This window comes from Misgurnus anguillicaudatus, chromosome 23 (assembly GCF_027580225.2).
Source record: "Misgurnus anguillicaudatus chromosome 23, ASM2758022v2, whole genome shotgun sequence".
Taxonomy (NCBI): Eukaryota; Metazoa; Chordata; class Actinopteri; order Cypriniformes; family Cobitidae; genus Misgurnus; species Misgurnus anguillicaudatus.
The window spans coordinates 2459842-2482306 of NC_073359.2; the positions used below are offsets into that span (position 1 = coordinate 2459842).

The 22465-nt window shown below is 39.9% G+C and overlaps 1 protein-coding gene and 1 long non-coding RNA gene across 2 annotated transcripts in view; both read right to left on the reverse strand.

The window, feature by feature from the left end:
• Window positions 1–22465, reverse strand: part of LOC129453110 (uncharacterized) — a 309370-nt gene that overhangs the window by 141470 nt on the left and 145435 nt on the right. The gene's annotated exons all lie outside the window — the stretch shown is intronic.
• LOC129429204 (uncharacterized) lies at window positions 375–1904 on the reverse strand. Its single transcript, XR_008639159.2, has 2 exons — window positions 963–1904; window positions 375–619 (listed from the first exon to the last, which is right to left on the reverse strand). It is a non-coding gene; the product is annotated as an uncharacterized lncRNA (long non-coding RNA).

Genomic DNA, 22465 nt, shown 5'->3' on the forward strand with positions numbered 1-22465 from the left:
ATGATTTCCCCTTTTGCCAGTTAACTACGGGTCTGTGTAGTAAATGGCGCTTCATATGAAAGTAGCTGATGGTGATTTATTACTTATCAAGGAACTGGCTTTACTGACGAAATGCGCGTGACAATCATGTGTAATTAATTGTGCAGCCAGAGCCATTTGAGCTTAGCTGACGCCTGACATGTTCCTGTGGGCAGAGGTTAGTCAAAGCTCATCATTCAACTTGGAAGTAGAGGGCTGTAGTACAAACTGGCCGTTCGCTGTAGGATTTTGTCACAGGTGGGAGCGGAGCGCCCCTGTCGCGGGTCATGCTCCTCCTTCTGTTTTCACCCCGAGGACGTCCCAAAATGCCCCAATGACCAAACAGACAAGAGGAATAAAATGTAACAGTCTTTATTTAATTAAAAACAGGGAAAGGGGGAAGGGTTCTAAAAATGGTGAGCTTTCTGGAACTGAGGGAACAGTGATCCGAGTCACTTCTGACTGTTCACGTAGACTGCAGGTAAGTCTTCCTGACTTTCCCTCTCTCTTCGTCTCCACGTGAACTACATGTAAGTCTTCCCGGCTTCCTCTCTTTGCGTCTCACAGGTGAACTACAAGTGAACGTTTCTAGCCTCTTTTCCTGAGCTCAGAAGGATAGATACAGGTAAGTACACTGGGCTTTAGGCGTACAGGGAGGTATACGGGTGGGTACACTGGTAAGTAGCTTTGGGCGTACACAGGGGAGTATACAGGTGGGTACACTGGTAGGTAGCTTTGGGCATACACAGGGGAGTATACAGGTAAGTACACTGGGCTTTTAGCTTTTAGGCATACAGGGAGGTATACAGGTGGGTACACTGGTAGGTAGCTTTGGGCATACACAGGGGAGTATACAGGTAAGTACACTGGGCTTTTAGCTTTTAGGCATATAGGGAGGTATACAGGTGGGTACACTGGTAAGTAGCTTTGCAACTTGAACTTACTGGCAAGGGAATGGGCGGATGTACAAGGCTTATCCTTCTTGACACTCTGGTGGTTGGAGCAGACGTATAGGCACACAACGACTTCTAGTCTTCCTCTCTCGAACAGACTTACGACGACCACTTAGGCGTCAACTTCAGGGCATAGGATAACACAATCCCTCGACGACACAGAGCCCTTGGCTCGGACCTGCAGGCTGGCAGCAAAGACACACAATCTCTTCGACAATAACAATACTTCAAGGAACATGCAAGGAGGATTACACCACCTCTTAGCTTCAGGCAGGAAAGGGGCAGATGGAGGCACCGGGTGAGGCGGATTGTTGTTTAGACAAACGCACCCACTAGATGGGGTCACAGAGGTAGGTAGATGGAGGTGGGGGGGTCGTACGGTACAGCGTGCTACAAGAGCGGGGCCAGCCACTTCACCTCAACTTTCTTTCAGACAACCAGGCAGAAGATATGGACATAGATTGACATCTGGAAACACTCGACACGTGTATAGTTATACACAACAACAGTAAGTACACTTTTTCCCCACCACAAATAGATAGATACAAGCTCTCCCTCTGCAGATGTCGAACACAATGTTCACAGCCCAGCCTTACTTGCTACAGTCGAGGCGCCACCACAGGCGTGGGAGGAGTTGAATCTGTCCCAGTCGTATAGGAATAAAAGACAGCTGTCCAGTGCCACCACTCTGCTCTTCGGAAACAGGTCTCTTTCTTCAGCCTGGGAAGTGATCGCTGACAACACTGACAATACACAGCACTCCAAAAATCCAAGTGTACACTCTCACAAAATAATCACCCACCGCACTCCACGCACTCACGGTGATGAAGGTCAGGGTCACCCGTTGGGCCGTGTTCAGAGTCCTGTATCGTTCGATGACTAAGGCAGAAGACAACCATATGTAAACGTCAAGGCCACGACTACTTGAGCCCTTCCCTTGCTCAGCCGAATCCAATGTGTCTATGAATTTTCACAACAAGCTGGGGGCTAACACACTCAATCAGGGAACAAAGACAAACTAAGAGGACAGTATGGTTAATATTGCAAGTGACAGAGTGATAACAAGACAAACTTTAACGTATCGCACTGTTCCTTTAACTCCTTCTTCCCTTTTTCCTTACAGATGTCCCAACCATCCAGGGCCTTGTTTATGCAGACTCCTCCATCCTTTCGACATATAAGATTTCTTCAACATACACAGTAGAATCAACAGCGCATCACTGCAGTATAAATGAGTTCAGCACTTATCTCCGTCTTTATTTCAGCCCAATTCTCCTGTCTTGATTTCGCCCAGCCTACAAATCCACACAAAAGATGTCTCTCCAAACACACCATAGACCTCCGCTTCACACACAGCGATCGACGGAAAACGAGCACCCGCTTCGCTCTTCCGTGAACGCCGGAACAAACGTGGCTTTTCACTCCTTCGTTGAAGGCTACTTTTCATCTGCCATTGGCTTCCTTCATCCAGATGCTCGTCTTTACTCTTCGTTTCATTTTTCCGGCTTGCCCTCACCCGCCCCCTTTCACAACAATCCAGCGGGCTCCCAAAGCGAACTCGTGGAACAACTGCTCTCCTTCAGTTTCTTTCACGCCCTTTTTATGGGCCTCCTCTCCTCTTCAAAGCCCAATCATCGATCGCCACACTTGCTTAACACACCTGATCCTTCTAATCCTCGATTGTTTGCCCGGAGTTGGCCGGAACCGACCTGGTGTTTCATTAAAATTCATGCGGGCTGAAGGATCTTCGCCCTTTTCGTTCCGCCGATAAAAGTCACTCCATGACAGTTTGAAAGGGGAATATATTGCTTGGCAGTGAACTTAGAGCATAAATAATACCTTAGCTCAAACAGCAAGATTACACACTAACTAAAGTTGCGATCAGGGAAAACCGTACCTTTAATGTGAATAAACTGAGCATATGTGCTTTGCCATTTTGCTGGGTGCTAGAGCCGAGCTTCTGAGCACCCACGGGATTGGCGCCTATGTGTGTGTTTATTGTAGCACTTCAAACCATGAAACAAAAAGTGAGAAACCTTATTGGGGTTATAATGTTTCCAGCAGCACTAAAAACATGTTCTGATGGTGTACGGGTAGCGCAGATTGATACTTTTTCACAACCTTGAGTGACCAAGAAAGAATATTTTGCCTTTGTTCTTCTCGAAAGCTAGCGGTTCATCACTGATATCAGTTGCAAATAGCGCTCTAACTCTGAATCTCCTGGCTGTTTGCGTTCACACAAACTTGAAGATATCTCGCTGGGGGAGATTGTACTTTATATTTTTTCATAGTTTGTGACGTGCACGCAACCGCAGGGCTCTCCTGATTTTGCCAAGTGGTTGATGTCCTCAGGGCAACATTATGTTGACCTTGGGACAACATTTCAATCAACCAATCAGATTTCAGAAATAAGTTTAAAGTTTGTTTTAAGTTTAAGCTTACAACCAGGATTAGCTGTTTCTAGACCATTGTTTTTCACTTATCATGTCCATCTGATTTTAGGGTTTGGTTAGGGTTGGGGTTTGAGGTGGGTTTAGGTTTTATTTAGCAAATTGTTGTCCTTGAGTCAACACAATATGTTGCCCTGAGGACATCAACCACTTGGCAAAATCAGTTCAAGCCAACCGCAGGCCGCACTTTACCATATGTATTATGGCTCTAATCATCACTTTTAAAATGATGGCTATGTCCATGAGTTATACAATTAAAGTTACCACTAACCACTGTAATCCACCACCAAGCTACCATGTTGTAATGGAACCTTACAATATATTTTGTACTTGTTTTGGATTGTATTCAGATCAAATTCTAGTTATCCTAATAATTAAGATGCAGTGTTTTGTATTTCACAATTTATGTTAAAAGGGGCTATGACTTGTTTTTTTATTTTATTATGTGTTTTATTGTAGGCAGATCACTGTGCAACTTGGTGAAGTCACGTGTCTTTCCAGATGCCAAAATCTGTACCCCTCAAAAAGTAAGTAAATAATAATGGTGTCCCGTGACAAAAAATGGAAACATTCTTTATTTTTAATAGTTGTACTTGGGCCAGTTTTTTGTATGTTTCTGTACTAATGAAATATGTTTTTTTAAGGACTTTATTATATGCCATGATAGCCAAGATGAGCCTGAAGAGGAGATTTGGGAAGATGCTGTTTCATAAGTCTTTGTTTTGCAAGATTATCTGTGGTAAGTTTGTAAAATGTGTATTAAAAATAGGACAAGAACATCTCCTAATCAAACATTTTTGATCAGGTAGCGGTGTCTGCCAACGTGATGCCTTGCTGGTCTGGTTTGAGTTTGAAGTCTCTCACAGACAGTCCAGAAGGTCTGGAGTCCATCTTAGCTTTCATTGGTAAGTGACTGCATGACTGCACAAGAGGCTGTTTGACCCACACATAAGGCAAACAGTCAATGTTTGCTTTGTTTAGCATCTAAATTTGGGGCGGTAAAAATATAAAGTCAATATCACCCAAGTATTCAGACCCTTTACTCTGTACTTAGTTAACGCACCTTTTGAAGCAGCAGTTACAGCCTCAGGTCTTTTTGGGTAGGATGCAGCAAACTTTACAACACCTGGATTTGTTTGGAACCAACCCGTTCAGAAGCACCATTCACTTCCATAGTATTCTTTTATCCTGCTATGGAAGTCAATGGTGCTTCTTGTCAGTTTGGTTACAGACATTCCTCAAAATATCTTTGTGTTCATCAGAACCCTTTAAAGGACAAGTTCGGTATTTTACACTTAAAGCCCTGTTTTCAGATTGTTTATGATGAAATGGAACAGTTTTGACCGAAACTTCAACATACGCGGCTGCCCCGAGAATTTTCAGGTGTTTTTGTTGTTTCACCTCCCACCTCTACAATGTGTATATAGGTGCACAGGAACAATCCTTCCTAAAATGCATTAAACTTTAATTTACAAAGACGTGAAACTCTTCGAGTGGTCAGGGGTGTTCACTGATATGCTCACACAAAAATCACCGCGAAAGATGCTTTCCAACAGGTGTTTTAGCATTCGTTGTAAACTTGTGGACCTATTTTTTTCAAACGCCTCACACCTGTACATTCTTCCAGTTGGTGGCGATAATCCACCTTTGCCAATTGCAACAATATAAACAAAGTTCCCGCCGCGGAGTAATACCGTAACTCACAGCCACATCTAATACAAGTCAATGGAGTTGGACAAAAACTACGATAAAACCTGTTGGAATTTTGCAGCGATTTTTGTGTGAGCATATCAGTGAACACCCCTGACCACTCGGTGAGTTTCACGTCTTTGTAAACAAAAGTTTAATGCATTTTAGGAAGGATTGTTCCTGTGCACCTATATACACATTATAGAGGTGGGAGGTGATACAAGAAACACCCGAAAATTCACGAGCCAGCATCATATGTCCAAATTCAGTCAAAACCGTTCTATTTTATCATAAACAATCTGAAAACAGGGCTTTAAGTGTAAAATACCAAACTTGTACTTTAAGGTGTAGAAACATCAAGACCAATAGGAGACACCTGAGCTAAATTTCAGGTATTGTTGCAAAGGGTCTGAAATATGTATAATGTAAAAATGATGTTTGCAAACGTTTCAAAAAATCAATTTATGAGGAAAAATGTAAACAATTGCAGTATCATGCAACAACATAACAAAATTGAAAAGTGAAGGGGTCTTAATACTTTCTGAATGCACCGTAGATTATCTTAATTAAAGCTCATTGTCACATTTGTAAACACAACAGCTTTCTTCCTTCATCAGACAGCTATGCTATGTTTCTAGTCAGACCATTAAAGAACACATATCTTGCCTTAATATGCAATATCTTTTTTATACATGGGCTAAAAAAAACAGCATTTTTGACAATGACATAACAACATGTGGTTTGTTTTTCCTCTTTAGATGCTGTCATCATATTGTTAGTGCATGAGCCAGAATGGATGGGTGGTGGTGGCCATAAGAAGACTGTCAACTAAACCAACAACAAAATTCATATTTGCAGTAATAAATAAAATGACTTTTAAACATGTTTTTGTTTTTGTATTTTATGATTTTATTCTAGATTTGGAATATTCCACTTTTGCACTACTACGTGGAAACTGTTTGAAAGAGTGTGTTTTTATCCATAAAAGATAAATTTCAATGGTGAATCAATGTTGAAATGCCGGCTGGGATATCAAAATAGCATTAAAATGACATCAACATTGTAACATCCTGATGTCAAATAGATGTAGAATTGACATCAAAATGACATCAGCAGAGGTCAAAATCTTGACATCAAATTGACATCAACACTTTGACGTCAAAATGACTTTCATTTTTGACCTATTCTGTGACGTAATTTTGACGTCGATGTTTGATGTCAAATTGATGTTAAATTGACATCAAATGCCCGCTGGGTACACATCATCGGTAAGTGATACTTTAATCAGCAGGTCATACCTATACTCATTTAGTTATTTGTTACCCACTCTGTAAAACCCAAAGTAGTTTACTGTTTTCAACATAACAAAAATCTACATAACACTAAGTTCTGTGAAAATATAATCTTGATTTTGTTAATATTGACTGAGTAATGCCAAAGATTAATATCAATTATGAAATTAATTACTGAAATATTTTACTCTCAAATTTAGATTTAGACTTTTGTGGATTTGACGACGGGCCGTTGAATAATCCGAAAATGATGCACACACAAGTTGGTAACATGGGTGTGCATTATTTTTTAACTAATTCAAAGGAGCAGAGTCGATTATTCTGCTTATATCACAGTTACCACAAACATTACTCTGGTGCATTGTTATTTTAAGACATTTGACAGGTTAGGTGTGCATTTTACAGATACATTTGTATATAAATATATTTCTCAGAATAATGCATTCAACAGCCCTGTCGTGTAATTGTCACGAGTGACTAAGAGGGCGGAACTAAAAGTGGCAGGAAAAAGTTCGGCCCGGACGGATTTCTGGAAACGCCGGCACTTCCGGGTAACCTGGGCAATGAAAATCAAGGGAAATGCACATCAGGTGTGGATGATGAGGTGGCAAACGCTGACTGGACAGTTCACATGTGCTGTGGAGTATAAAGGAAGCGTGTGTAACACAGGAGCAGCGTTCGATTTCCAGGTGAACTCCCTTCCGCCATGGGCACAACATTAGCATGCCCCCCCTGAAGAGTCTGCAAGCCCCGTTGATCCGGCAGACGCTAGAGCGAGCGGAAAGAGTGCAGGGCCGCAAAAGGACAAAAGGAAGGAGTCGTAGTTGTTTAGGAAGTGTGGAAGTCATCACGCTCATTGATCGTTCATTTGGAGGATAGGAAGCGGTGTTGTGAACGAGGCTGTGAAAGAGTGGCGTGAGGACGAGGCGAACAGGCGAAGAACCGAGAAGAGACTTGATTAGATGCAACAAGGATTTGTAGTTTCACCAGTATCACAAGTTAGAATGTAAAGCTGTGTTGTTGAAACAGATACTTTACCAAATGTGCATGTTGTCTTAAAGGCTGCGTAGGAAGCCCACCTCCAGCCGGAACCATTGTGGTGTTGTGGTTGCAGAAGAGCTGTGGGGGTGAAGAGAACGACACGGAGGCGGTGAGACAAATGTGACGAAGACTGTGAGTACAAGCGATTGTTTCCTTTTTGTTATGCCAGCTGCCATATCACCCAGTAGCCCAAGACAGCTTGCCCACTGAAGCTAAGCAGGGCTGAGCCTGGTCAGTACTTGGATGGGAGACCACCTTGGAAAACCAGGTTGCTGCTGGTAGAGGTGTTAGTGAGACCAGCAGGGGGTGCTCACCCTGTGGTCTGTGTGTGTCCTGACACCCCAGTATAGTGACGGGGACACTATACTGTCAGAAAAGCACCGTCCTTCGGATGAGACGTTAAACCAAGGTCCTGACTGTCTGTGGTCATTAAAAATCTCAGGATGTCCTTCGAAAAAGAATAGCGGTGTGCCCTGGCATCCTGGCCAAACTTGCCCATTGGCCTACTAATCATCCCTCATACTAATTGGCTATATCACTCTGTCTCCTCACCACTAATAAGCTGGTTTGTGGTGGGCGTTCTGGCGCAATATGGCTGCCGTCGCATCATCCAGGTGGATGCTGCACATTGGTGGTGGTTGAGGAGATTCCCCCATTCATATGTAGAGCACTGAGAAAAGCGCTATATAAATGGAGCATTTTCCTTATGTAGTGGCCCCACCGCGTAGGATTGAAGCCGGTGGGTGAGCCAGTGGAAGGCGAGGCACGCAGAGCATTACGAGGGGATTAACGATCTCTACATCACCCGCTGTGGCGGTGCTTCAACGTCTCCCCCGGTGTGGAACTGGACCGAGTGAGGAAGTATTGGCCCTATAAATCATGTAAAGAGTGTGGACTGCTGTGGGTGAGTGTGCTATTGAAGTGTGTACACCTGGAGTGTTGCAGTGTTGTGCCGTGTCTCCTGTCGCCCATACTTGCCTCTAGATCCAGTAGAAACGTAAGTGTGGTCTCGTGGAGTGCAGTAGCAGTAGTAACAACGTGAAACTACTTTGCCACCACCCCCGCCTGTGTGCTCAGCCTCGAGGGAAACTGTGAGTATAGCGATCGAAGCATTGTGAAAGTAACCATACCAACATAGAAGGAAAAAGGAAAATTATTGCTATCAACCTGATTGTTGTGTGTGTCCTGTCTTGGAGGAAAGCCTTAGCCGTCTGCCCCACTGAAGTAGGTACCTCTCCGGCCCCGGGAAAGGACGGAGAGTGGCGTATTGGCCTGCCGCACGGACGAAGTCTGTGGTTCCCCCGGCGCTCCCTCTTAGAACGACGCCGGCCGGGCTTTGGCAAGCTAGTGACAGTAAGAAGTGGGTTCAGACCAGCTATCCAGCCGCACACCCTGCTCAGGTGACGTATGGTCTCTTTCATAGTAGCACTGTTCGAAAGTGAAACCCTCCAGTGTGACCGAGGATCCAAGCTAAGAGCTATACTTAGCCAAAGAGCCTGTGAGTCCAAAGTAACACGTCTAGCAAACAGAGAGCCTTTCCAGACCCAAGCTAAGAGCTATACTTACCCAAAGAGCCTGTGAGTCCAAAGTAACACGTCAAGCGAACAGAGAGCCTTTCCAGACCCAAGCTAAGAGCTATACTTACCCAACGAGCCTGAGAGTCCAAACTAGCACGCCAAGCGAGCAAAGAGCCTTATCAGATCTAAGCGAAGAGATATACTTACCCCAAAGAGTCCGTGAGTCCCAATTAGTACGCCAGCGAAACCTAGAGTCCGGTTGGGCCAAAGCTAACTTACCTGTGCATCCTTTGTAGAGTCGGAGCTGCACCCCAGGACTGGGGTTCCTATCCGAGTGGAGTCCAGCGCCCTCCGCCTCCAGTCTGATCTCGCGACGGCCTGGCGCATCTGAAACGAGGAACAAAAGTAAGACTATATTAACCCGTCTATACTTGTGATCGTAGGGACCTCCAGGAAACACATTGCTGATCTAAGGAGTACGAGCATAGGCCAATTCCACCACTGAACTTACGAAAATGTTTACCTGATCAGCTCCATGGTGTACACCGGACTTTGAAGGGAGGAACTCACCCAGCCACGGGAGGTCGTTAGGGTGAGACTGGGACGTCTCGTAGGAAACCTGAAACCATTCCCCGACGGGACACAGGTAGCCGCTAGACTTCCAACTCATTGATTGTGTGTTTCTTGTCTGCCTCCAGGATCAGAGGAGGGTGCCACGTATTCACTGAAACAGAGAAAAGGAAACAAGGATAGGAAGAGGAGATACTTACCTGAGGACGAAGGAGCTCCGTCCTCTTCCCTTTGGCCCCCTCCTCCCCTGCAAGGAAGAACACACCAAACATTATTTTAAACTCCCCTTTCCCTGTCCCGTCCTGATTTTAAATAATTTAAATAAAGTTTGTTTTAATTTTACTTATCTGGTTTTGTTGCTTGGTCATTGGGGTGCTTTTGGGGACCTCCTTGAGGTGGAACGTCCGGAGGGGCATTAGTGGCCCGCTCCGGTTGGTAACATAATTAATAATGAATATGTAATAATGTTTGTTTTGTAAAAATGCAGTCAGTACACAAAATCAGTAACTATTTTAATTGTAACACATCTTCCTCATGTATAGACCCCTTAGTTACAGAAGCAACTAATCTTGAAGCAACGCATGTTACTGAGTTATCAAAGTGTCAAAATCAGACTGCGTGGAACGGTTTTCAGAAGAAAGAGACACAGTGGCACATTATCATTATTATATCTGGAGTAATGAAGGGTCTTCTCGTCATTGTTATGGTTTTTGGTGAGTTATTTTTAAATCAAATGTACATGTGATGCAATCTGTAAAAATATTAATTTAATACTTATGATTTTTCCAGGAGGTATTTGCTATTCTGGAGAATAACACTTCGGTGAGCTTTTCCTCATTCAAGTCAAGTGAACCTTCAGTTTTCTACGCCAGCCAAATCAAAAACATCTACAAAACTAAATCAACCTCATTACATTTCTCAGTTACACGGTTACATTGTAAAAATAATTTAGAAAACTTATAAATATGTGTTACTTTTAATTTAACAAGAATTAAACAAATGTTTCACATACACTGTAAGACAAATGAAGCATGAAGTTAAAACAACTTGGTTTTGTAAGTCAATTCAACATTTTAAGTTTTGACCTATGACTAGTTGACATAACTAATAAAAACTAGTCAAAGTTGTTAAAGTAGCATAAAAATATATAATGATTTGACAAAGTCAAACCTTTATTATTCAGACCTTAATGTGTAACCTTTTAATTTTTCAGCTTTTTAAAAATGTTTCAGTTTGAGACATATATAGACAAGGCATATATAATTGTCTTGAAAGAGCTTCATTTTATTCATGTATGTTATAGTGATCATCCTTTGCCGGATGTGTTTATGTGTAATGTTTTTGTCTGCACGTCATTTTTCACACCCTCAGACCTGCAGTGCAAACTCCTGCTTTTCATATTTTATTGAACTTTTTAGAGAAATATTAAAATAAAATTGCAAGTAGATGTATACCAATATATAAACAGATTTATTACACATCTATTAAAATTTGTAGTCTATTAAAAATATTTGTTAATATGCACGATTAGACCAGAGGTTTATTTTGCAATAATGATCAGCGATCACTAATTTTAGTCTGCAGCCACTTCCTGTTGCCTGCACAGATCTTTCTCAAGCATGATGGTCTTTGCATAGTTCAAAGACGAGCTGTTTTTTGTGTTTAGTCAAGCTCAGCATTATTTAACAACTAATGAACAGTAAATAGCAAAGATGGTTTCACTATTTGACTTTTATTTTGTTAACATGTGTTGTGTATAATAAAGGTCAGAGAGAGAGAGAAATTAAATAAATAATAAAAAATATTATTGTGTGCATTAAGAAAAAGAAAACATTTATTTAACAAAGTTGCAATGAGTTGACACAACTTGCACATTTTATACTTTTTTTTAACGAAAACTTAGTAAACAATTGAACTCCCACCACGGTTAAAAATGACTATAGGCCATATGATAAAGCTAATAGACACCCTTTACCCTGTTTGAAGTTAAACCACTTGAACAAAGGGCACACCTTTTGAGTCACTGTTTTAGGAAGGCATGAATTTGGTTAACACAGCTAAACCACACTTTGCTGTTACCAAAGGACATAGGTGTGAAAGTGTTGCACAGACTGGTAAGCTGTCATTTATTACAAGAAGCACACTGTAAAACCTAAAAGTTAACTCAACTCAAACCATTTAAGTAAACCGGTTGCATTTGTCAGAATCCTGCCAGATCCTTGTTGGTATTTAGATCTAGTTTAGCATGGCAGGGTTCTGACAGTACATATGTTCTATGTGGGAGATGCATGGTTTAGTATTGGTTTATTCTGACCACGCATTTCCCGGGTCTCGTCACTTTTCCCCCGATCCCTTACTTGTGATTATTTTCCAGGTGTATGTAATTTACTTTGTCCCATTTATTGTCCTTGTGTTTGCTGTTCTGGGCACGTTCGTCTTGTCACATATCCTGTTGGTTCCTGTGAGAGTTTGGTAAAGTCTTTGCTTGTTTCATGTTTGACAAGTTAATTGTTAGTTTTGTTAAGTTTAGTGTCAGTTTAGTGTCGTGTTTCCCTTGTCTTGTTTTGCCCCCTCGTGGGTTTTGTTTTCCCCGTTTTCCCTGTTTACCCTGTTATTTAATAAATTCCTTTGTCATCAATCGTCCGCATTTGGGTTCGTGTCTTGTGTCTGCAAAACCTTGACAGCATTAGTTTTAAAACACATACATTTGAGTACTGAGAACTTAAACAAATTAAGTCATATGCAGTTATGCACTTATATTTAAGGTCACACTACTTAAATATAAGTGCATAATGCACATAACTCAAGTTCACAGTACTTAAATTTATGTGTTTTAAAACTTAAATGGTCTAATGCAACTGGTTTACTTAAGTTAACTTAACTGTTAGGTTTTACAGTGCAAACAGCTTCCGGACAGGCTCTATCAAAACTACAATAAGAACTTCATCCAAACAACTGTAGGTGGATTACAGCCATATTGGTGTGGTTAAACCTGTTTAGATAAATTATTAGGAAATTACATGGTAAGGTAACACATCAGTCATTGGTATTGTTGCCTACAGGTAATGTCTAAAACAAGTGCATCAAAATACAGAAGCATTTCTTTAGCCATACAACTCACCTTTATATAAAACGCACAATTTATATTACTTACATTTACATTTAGACATTTAGCAGACGTTTTTATCCAAAGTGATTTGCCATGGGGAGACAGTATACAAGAAGTGCTCACACTACGTTACAAGTTTTTACTATTCTGAAACAGTACCTGTTGAGCGAAAGAGAGTTAGAAAGAGAGGTCAAATGCTATGTTGCTGGTCTTTACACTCAAGGCTGAGGCTACCACTGACACTTCAGCGCTAAGGCTCCAGCCCTGAAACTTCAGCCCTGCCTGACACTCCAGCTCTCACACTCCAGTCCTGACGCACCACCCCTGATGCTCCAGCCTGGCCACTCCAGCTCTCACGCTCCAGTCCTGACGCTCCAGGTCTCATGCTCCAGCCCTGACGCTCCAGCTCTCACGCTCCACCCCTGAGGCTCCAGCTCTTACGCTCCAGCCCTGACGCTCCAGCTCTCACGCTCCAGCCCTGAGGCTCTAGCTCTTACGCTCCAGCCCTGACACTCCAGGTCTCACACTTCAGCCCTGAAGCTTCAGCTCTGCCTGACACTCCAGCTCTCACACTCCAGTCCTGACGCACCACCCCTGATGCTCCAGCCTGGCCACTCCAGCTCTGTCACGCTCCAGTCCTGACGCTCCAGCCCTGACGCTCCAGGTCTCATGCTCCAGTCCTGACCCTCCAGCTCTCACGCTCCAGTCCTAATGCTCCAGCCCTGATGCTCCAGCTCTCACGCTCCAGCCCTGAGGCTCCAGCTCTCACGCTCCAGCCCTGACACTCCAGCTCTCACGCTCCAGCCCTGAGGCTCCAGCTCTTACGCTCCAGCCCTGACACTCCAGCTCTCACGCTCCAGTCCTGACGCCCCAGCTTTCACTCTCCAGTCCTGACACACCACCCCTGATGCTCCAGCCCTGACACTCCAGCTCTCACGCTCCAGCCCTGATACTCCAGCTCTCACGGTCCAGTCCTGACACACCAGCCCTGCCGCTCCAGCCCTGATGCTCCAGCCCTGCCGCTCCAGCTCTCACGCTCCAGCCCTGATGCTCCAGCCCTGCCGCTCCAGCTCTCACGCTCCAGCCCTGACACTTCAGCTCTCACACTCCAGTCCTGATGCCCCAGTCTTGATACACCAGCCCAGACGCTCCAGCCCTGATGCTCCAGCTCTCACGCTCCAGTCCCGACGGTCAAGTCATGACACACCAGCCCTGACGCTCCAGCCCTGACATTCCAGTACTGAGGCACTGCTTAAATGTGCGTGTTAACAGCAGCTGATTGAAAACAGCTAGACTCTTGCTTTACAATTAGTACAACAAAAGGCTAATGTGCAAGGCAAACGAGAAGCAAAAACAAGTTCAAGTTCAAGTTCAAGTTCGTTTATTTCTATAGCACTTTTTTACAGTTCAAGACTGCCCAAAGTGCTTTCCATAGTGGCAACAGATCAAGACATCAACAATAAAACCACATTTATAAATGACAGGGAAATAGAAAACATAGACACAGAGCTAATTTAAATCATGGTATAATAAAACACCTCATCAGTATGAGGTCCACCATTGCCTCCTTAATTCATGTCAGTTGACAGAACTCAGAGCATCACCCGTCAGTTGACTGAATGCAACAATTACAAAAATACAAAAACGTATCACAGCAGACAATTAAAAACTCAAATCAATAAGATCTAATACAGCAGACAGATTAAAGGTCATATCAATAGGGAAATCACTTGTATCAGTGCAAAGAATAAATCATGGCGATTAAAAATGAAAAAAAAAAAAAAAAAAAAGTTCAGCTAAATTCCATAGGCCAAGAAAAATAGATACGTTTTTAGTAAAGATTTAAAAGTGCTCAGGGTAGGTGCAGCTCTTATATAGCTTGGAAGACTATTCCAAAAACAACCTTCTTGCCTATTGCTGACAGAGTACACAACAAACAGTAGCTAACAAACAGAACAGGAGCAAATGTTAACACTTAGCAGTCAATCAACGAGTATAATTACTAAACAAACAAGCAAAGTTATACTAAGATAACAACAGGCAAAAAATTCAAGGCAACAGAAAAACAAAGTAAACTTGGGTATAGAGCAGACTTACTACTAGGTTGCCGAATGACTAATCCCAAGTCCTACTGTTTAATATTGTCTTTGTCCTTGTATATAAATATAAAGTATCAAAATGTGTCATGTATTTGAAGTGTTTGGTGGGACATTAACATGCAGGTTAAACACTTGATTTCAGGACCCATCAAGCTTGCCTCAGTTGACAGACCTGTATTGAAATGCACTGGTTTGCCATAAGGTGTGTTAGACTGAATGTCTTGCTTTACAGATCAATCATATGACATCAAAGTATCAAATGGTACTTGACAAAGCTGCTTTTAAATCACTCTTGTGATACTGTTCGTGCAGCACCAGTTGAACACACATGACACAATTGACAGACGACAAAGTAGGGGAACCAGTCCACAGGAGCAACATTTACATATTTCTAAACTAGGAAAACATTATAGACGAGAAAAGGTCTAGCTTAAGCCATCATGTGCACATTATAGAAAAGAGGAAGAGGAGAAACATGCAAAAGATACAATGTACATATTATGTCACTCATTATAACTCCAAGATTTCTATATGTATACACTGTAAAAAATACTTTGCTGCTTTAAATTTTTTTGTTGAATCAACTCGGATTTACAAGTCATTTCAACTTACTATTATTTATCTTTACTAGAGATGAGTTGTTATAACTACAGGTGAGTTGTTATAACTTATAAATTTAAGTTGACTTTTCTCAACTATATTTTATAAGTTGTGACAACTAATTTCTGTTGACATGACTTGTAAATCTGAGTTGACTCAACAAAAAATTCCAAGGCAGCAAAGTTTTTTTTACAGGAACAGATGTATGATCCATGCTTGTACCAATACTAAGTTACTGGGTTGATCTTTTTCACATTATCTAGGTTGATACAAGCACTGGGGACCCAATTATAGCACTTAAACATTGAAAAAGTCAGATTTTGATGATATGTCTTTAAGCAGCACTTTCATAAATAACAAAAATTAAACTTATGATATACAGTAAATACCACAATTTGTTTCTTTTGTTTAAAACTCGATTTACACATTTGCAAAACTTCATCATGCATGCTCGTTTGCATATTTATATCTATAATTCTTTCTTTTCAACAATCACCTGACAAGAGTACAGGCCCTAATGAGGTTAATACTGAGAGCAGTGTTCGAATTGAGGGTGGGGTTGGGGTGGTCCCTGACCTCCTATAAGCAAGGAATTAACAGATTGTTAGATTTAGGATTGGGATAGGGGCTTTAAAAACTACTTCTCAAACTATTATTTCACACTAATTGAATATTTCAATCGTACTTTGTAAAATCACAGCTCCCCTATAATGATGGGGAGTGAGGGCTTAGGGGACCCCCAATAATCTTTGACATAATTTGAACATTGACTGAGAGCCGTCTGTGTGTGGGGCACAATAGGGAACAATCGCTTAAAACGTGATGCTAACAGAATAATACATTTATAGATCAAACTGAAGAGTTGAGCCAAGTAGGTAAATAAGAAGTATCTGATTGTTTTATATGTGAAAATATTTTTTGATTAAATATTTGAATCATAATTTGAATGCAATGTTCGCTAATCTGTTTTTATTGTTTATTCTTTATCCTTTCAATATATTGCAGTAGGCTTATTCACATTGTGAAGAGTCTGGACACAGTATTGTCAGCTGAACCTCTGCTTTTCAACCTTATTCACTGAAACAATTTGTTATAGTATTAGTTTTGTCTTAAAGAAATGTATCATGAATAAAAAGTTTTATAAAGTCTTTATTGAGTTCCTGTGGCAACCACTAGAGGTCACAGTGTCTTTTGTTTCTGAATGTTGACTGACACCAAAAGCTTGATAGACTCATGAGGGGCATGTGCTGAAACTGAAAAACTGCACCCCCCTTCCAAATAAATAGCACATAATAATCGTCTTAAAAGCTTTATATTTTTTCGGTATTAATGAATGAAAAATTCAATTTTATGATAGCTTAGCATTGTACAGTGCAAAGGATATCTGGCCTTCTAGATGTAAAATTGGCTTTAACAAATTTGCCTCCTGGGTGGTTGTCTGTATTATTTGTAGTGTCTTCTGTTTGTGAATTGTTCTTGTGTACTCGCTCTATTTAATTGTGTAATTTATTAATTTTCATTTTTCCTCTGCTTTGCATACATAAAGTTCAATATACATGTTTGAAGAAAAATATTTTTTAGCTATTCTGTTTGGTTTTATGAGCCATTTTTATTATTAGGTTAACATGTTTATGCTTGAGTCACTCACTCAAGCAGTCACTCGGAGCTATATGACACAAGTTGTGATTTCTATTAGGAGACAGGAATAAAAAGGATCTCGCTTGGAAGAGTGTCAGTAAGGACTTTGGGCAACCTGGTAAGTTGTAATACACACTTCACTTTTGAGTCACGTGACGTTTATCGACCCGCGCCGTTTATTTCCCCCCTATAGTAAGGTTACCCAATACAAACTGGTAACTCTCTTGATAAATGCACAATCAACATCAGTCATCTTGCAAACAGACACTCGCATACACTTGCCCCTCCCACAAGAAGCGGATTTTGCTTCGGACGCGCGTCAAATGCTTGCTTTTCCGCGCGTCTACTCCGCTAAACACGCGCGAATGCATTCAAAGTGTTCAAGCGGCAAACTAGACGCGGTAAACGCGATTTTGACGCCCAAAACGCGTTTGGTGTAAGCCCTGTATAAGTGTAAACTCAACTGCGATTACTTGTTACTCCTGCTGAATCTACAAGTTGGGTCAATCTGGTACAAGCTCCTTAATCTATTAATTCTTCAACTGAACGCCTTGTTTATTTTCTTTCATCTCAAGATATTTTACTGTAACTATCAGTTAAATGAGTGGTTATGAGACTTAGGTCAAAAACATAAAAAACAATATTTTTTTGCTAACGTTTTTATTTTTTTAAACGAATAATGATATGACTAACTGAAATAGTATGACTTAATGATTTTATTCTGTATTAACTTGCACTATTTATTTAACTTTTTGTTAACATGTTAAAGTACTTTTCTTTTCTGTCTAACTTTAAAGGGGGCGCCACCCCGACGCCCCCTATTGACCATCCGCCACTTACAATGAGAAATGGTTTTGGCTATTTTGCCGATAATGTCCACTATAGTGACGGACATCAAAACGTCTGAGCCCTCAAAAGTGTGTACTGGTTGTGCTAACTAAAACACAGCCCTACTTTATTTGACTAATACAGTAAACTTGAAGAAGTAAATAAAAACAAGTGGGTAAATTAGGACACAATGCTGCAATGTCATTGTCAAGTTAAGCCTCAGGAATTCGTTTGTGCTTAAAATTAGTGCGCTCAAAAAATTCCACTTTCCACGCAGATGTACTTTACACACAGTTTCTAATCTATGACTTTAAGGTGCTTCCTGTAACTGTTGATATAAGTGAGGCTCATATAGCTCACTCACACAAATACAAACTAGAGAAGAGTAACAAAATTGCAGTAGCGCTGCTTTAAACTGATAGGCTGCTTATATTTTTAAAATGATCAATGGCATTCAAATGCCATGTCTTGAAATCTCATTTTTAAATGCTTTAAGCAGTTGGATGCCTTTTTGGGTGATTATGGATCATGCAAACGGTCAAGATGTTTTAGAGGCTGAGAGATATAATGAGAAAGTGATCTGTTGAAAGATTACTGAACATCTAGGGGATCTCAAACCTGCACAATTTTGTTTTTTAGATGAATAGTGACAATATTAGTAGTGTGTACTAAAAATATTAAAATATTAGCAAGATCAAAGGTTACATGGATTTGTTTTGCATTTATTGCTTGACATTATTAAATTGATTATACAAATGCTGTATATGTAGGCATTCTGAATATGAGAGTAAAATTTGGTCAGAAAAAAACTGACTTCCTTGACATTACACGGACACTCTTTGAGTCTTTCAGACGTCTGCATCAGTTCATCTTAAATGTTGTGTGAAAGAAGCGGTTTTCATATTCAATCTGTTTGAGCCAAACATCAACATGAGGATTATTCAGCTGCAGATTTGTGAGTTTATTACATATATTTAAATGTTTTTATAATCTAAAGGTATTTAATTTAGTTTTCGTGTGTTTTTATCTTATAGATGTGTTAATGTTGTGTCACGCTGCAGTGTCTTTACATCAACTGGCAGATTTGGGACAAAATGTGACTATAAACTGTGATCTGGACTCAAATGATGTTTATTGGATTTTACTGAAACAATCAGATTCTCATACAGTGATACTGCGCTCATTCTCAGACTCACCATTGCCTTTTTACTTAAATAAAACATTTAAAAATAAATATTCAGTAGAGTCTAAACATGGTCTGGTGATATATAATATTACTGTAGATGAGTTAGGAGTTTATTACTGCATGATCACAGGCGCAGGATCTCCAAAACTCAGTAACATCACAAGACTGCACATCATTGGTTTGTAAATTTGCTTATTTATTGACATTAGTGATTCACTTCTTTAGTTTTTTACTGACTTATCTTATTGGATGATATTGTGCTAAAATCTTAAAAAAACTTTTTTACAGAGCCAACTCAACCAACTGAGTTAACTGAATGTAATAAACACACACATGTCCCAGTGACCGAGCAAAACTGTACAGAATGGAAGACGTTCAGCCTTATATCTGCTCTGTTAAATTGTGTTTTGATCATTACAATTATAGGTGAGTACTTATACAGTAATATAAAGTTGTTGTGATTAAGTAAAAAGCATTTTTTATGCTTTTGGCTATTTATCTGTTTTTATACAACAGTTCTTTCTGGTTCATGAATCTGATTGGCTAAGAGCTACTGTATGCGATATTGTACTGATGACGGCACAGTAAATGCTTCACCTTTCGTATAATTCCGCCACCTAGTGAATGGAGGTCCTAAACAGGCTCATCTCTGAATGGAAAACTGCACGCACACACGGACACACACAAACGCGCTGTTTTGAATCACTGTCTCATTTCACTAGCTCGTAAATCAGTATGTGAATCCCAATCGGAAGTTATAATTCCGTCAAAGATCAGCGCTCTTGGATGTTACGTTAAAGTTAATGGGAGTTATGTCTTGTCACATCGTGTGGACACTTGGAAAGAGGAATGTAAACACTCATTTTTTCTGAAGCTATATCTCTTATCAGAACGCGAAAACACCGTGGAACTGCAGGTAAGCACCGCAGCTTTTAAATGTGGACATTGATCATTTATTTTATCCTGACGTGACTATTAAACATGTTATGAGATATCGCCACTGATATATTTATAAGCAGCATGTAAAAACATCTCTCTGACACTTATAAAAAAACGTTTTATATAGTACTGATAAGAACAAAGTTTAATAATAATCGAGTGCTCGTATCATGTTAAGAGTACATGGGAAAGCAATAGTAACATTATATAAGTATAGTTTTATAAACTTTTACCTCGCGCCAAAACAATAACAACACAAAAGACACTAAATATGAATAAAAAAACAATTAATAGTTTCATCATGACACAAAATACTGCTGATTTGATCTCATTTTTGACCATCAGGCCAACAACAGAGCCAGCGAATCCCTGTCAGAGATGTAGCCCAGAGACGGAGGTGGTCAGCGGGGCGAGTGAACACTGATGTCCGCTCATGCTTTGGTTCTCATACGTACCGAATCTCGCTAAGCAAATGTTCAAACAGGCGCTATCTTTACTAATCGACTGCAGATTTAAATATAATACATATACATTCTCGACTGAACTAATCTTAAAACTACACTTTGTGACCAAGAAACAGTAATATAAAGAAACGGCTTTTCCGTCCATTGAGTTGTTATGAGCTTCAAAGCAGCCGAAAGTTTTACCTGTCATTCTGGCAGCCCTCAAATCCGTGGCGGAAGAAGTAGTTCTCAAACAAAGAGGCTTTTAAAATAACTCTGTTGTTGTTATTGCTTAAATAATACATTTATTTATACAAATAATTAGATTTAAGAAAAGATATTAACCTTAAACTGGTATGATATGACAGCCTTTTGGATTTATTTTTATTTTTATGAATTTATGAATGTCATATTTATTGAGAGCTTACAGTACATGCAAGTTTTATACTTTTAATTATTCAACAGTCAATTGTAAAATAACTAAGAAAATTATAAAAAAAAAAGTAATGAAAACAATAAAACATGAATACAGTTTTCTTCATAAAATTATAGATTTTAAATTCCTAGAATTTATAAAGGTCATGCACATGTAATGGTTTTACAGCAATATAATTAAAAGTTCTTTGTATTATTTTTAGGACTAATAAAATTTTGTGTTACTAAAAATGGATGTTGGATCAGATCTGAAAACAGTTCAGGACAACTTCATAACACAGATCAACAGCAGACACAAATAACAGAACAGCATCAAGACCCAGACCAACTACAGGTAAAAGCATTAAAGCTGCAGTCCGGCACTTATTTGGGTTTAAAAATTGCCAAAAAACATTTTTGAGAAAATAAATAACCAGCTTGTGTTCAAAACTATCTGCTTGCCTTAGCTCAAATCAGAACAGTAAGCTTGTAATAATGGTTTTAATTCAGTGGTACTGGTGGATTTTCGCGAGAAATTCGAGCATGTCTTTGTGTCATTATGTCACTTCAGCACACATAAAGAAGGAGACACAGCTAGTAGGTTATATTGCGTGTTTTCCAAGTGTTCTTGATCCTTACTATCAAGATAACATAATAGCGAATGTAATACAGTGTCTACTGCACGACATGTAGAGAAATACAAGCCACATAAGTAACGCATCCTCATTTGTAAACAATACATGTGGACGCGTGTAACTTACGCAACGTGTAATAAGAATATTACAAGACAGCAAATATAAATGAAAATAAATGACTTACTTCATATTATCTTCCTCCAGTCGATCTTCCATTTATCTGTAAAGTTTCCCACTGGGATAAAGTATCTAACATAGATGAACGCTTCTTTATTTTTACTCATTGTCCAGACAAAACTGAAGATCCTACTCATGTGTGTACATAAAGTTTATCATCCAAATATGCAGTATTTAGTCTTTTAATCAGATAAAAAAAATCAGATAATGAAGTTAGTCAAGATGACAGCATCCACAGCAACGCGGTGATTGCCAGATTCTCCTCCATACATTGTGTTCATCCGTGCTGTTTCATGCCGACGTATAACCCTCCTAAAGTTGTTTATTCCGCAAGTAGCTGCAATTGCAGATTTCGAACAGAAATGTCGACAAAGAGGAAAAACGCCAGACAGCAGCTTTAATATCATTACAGAAATTATTGAATAATTAGTGTGAATTATTATTAGGCCACAAATGCGCTGTTTAATGAATTACTGTATGAAATTTAAATGAATAATCGACAGCTGAATTTTAGTAATGATTCCTTATTGATTTTTCAGTATGCGAAGATGGACTTTTCCAAACTGCGTAAACATGTTCGTCCAAGCAAAGACAACAGCACATATTCTGCTTTAAAGCTGACAAGATCAAGAGCACAAGAATATTAATGATCTCATATTGTACAGTACAGGATTATTAATGCTTACATTATTGTATTTGTGTATAATTTATTTAAAGTATTGACATTTTTAAATTAGCATTTTTATTTTTTCAGTTGCTGGATAGACACAGTAGAGCTTTTAAGTACATATATAATCCAGTTGAATATTATAGAGCTTTTCACCATAAACCATAATTTTTCTTTATTTTACTGTAAAATTAAATGTA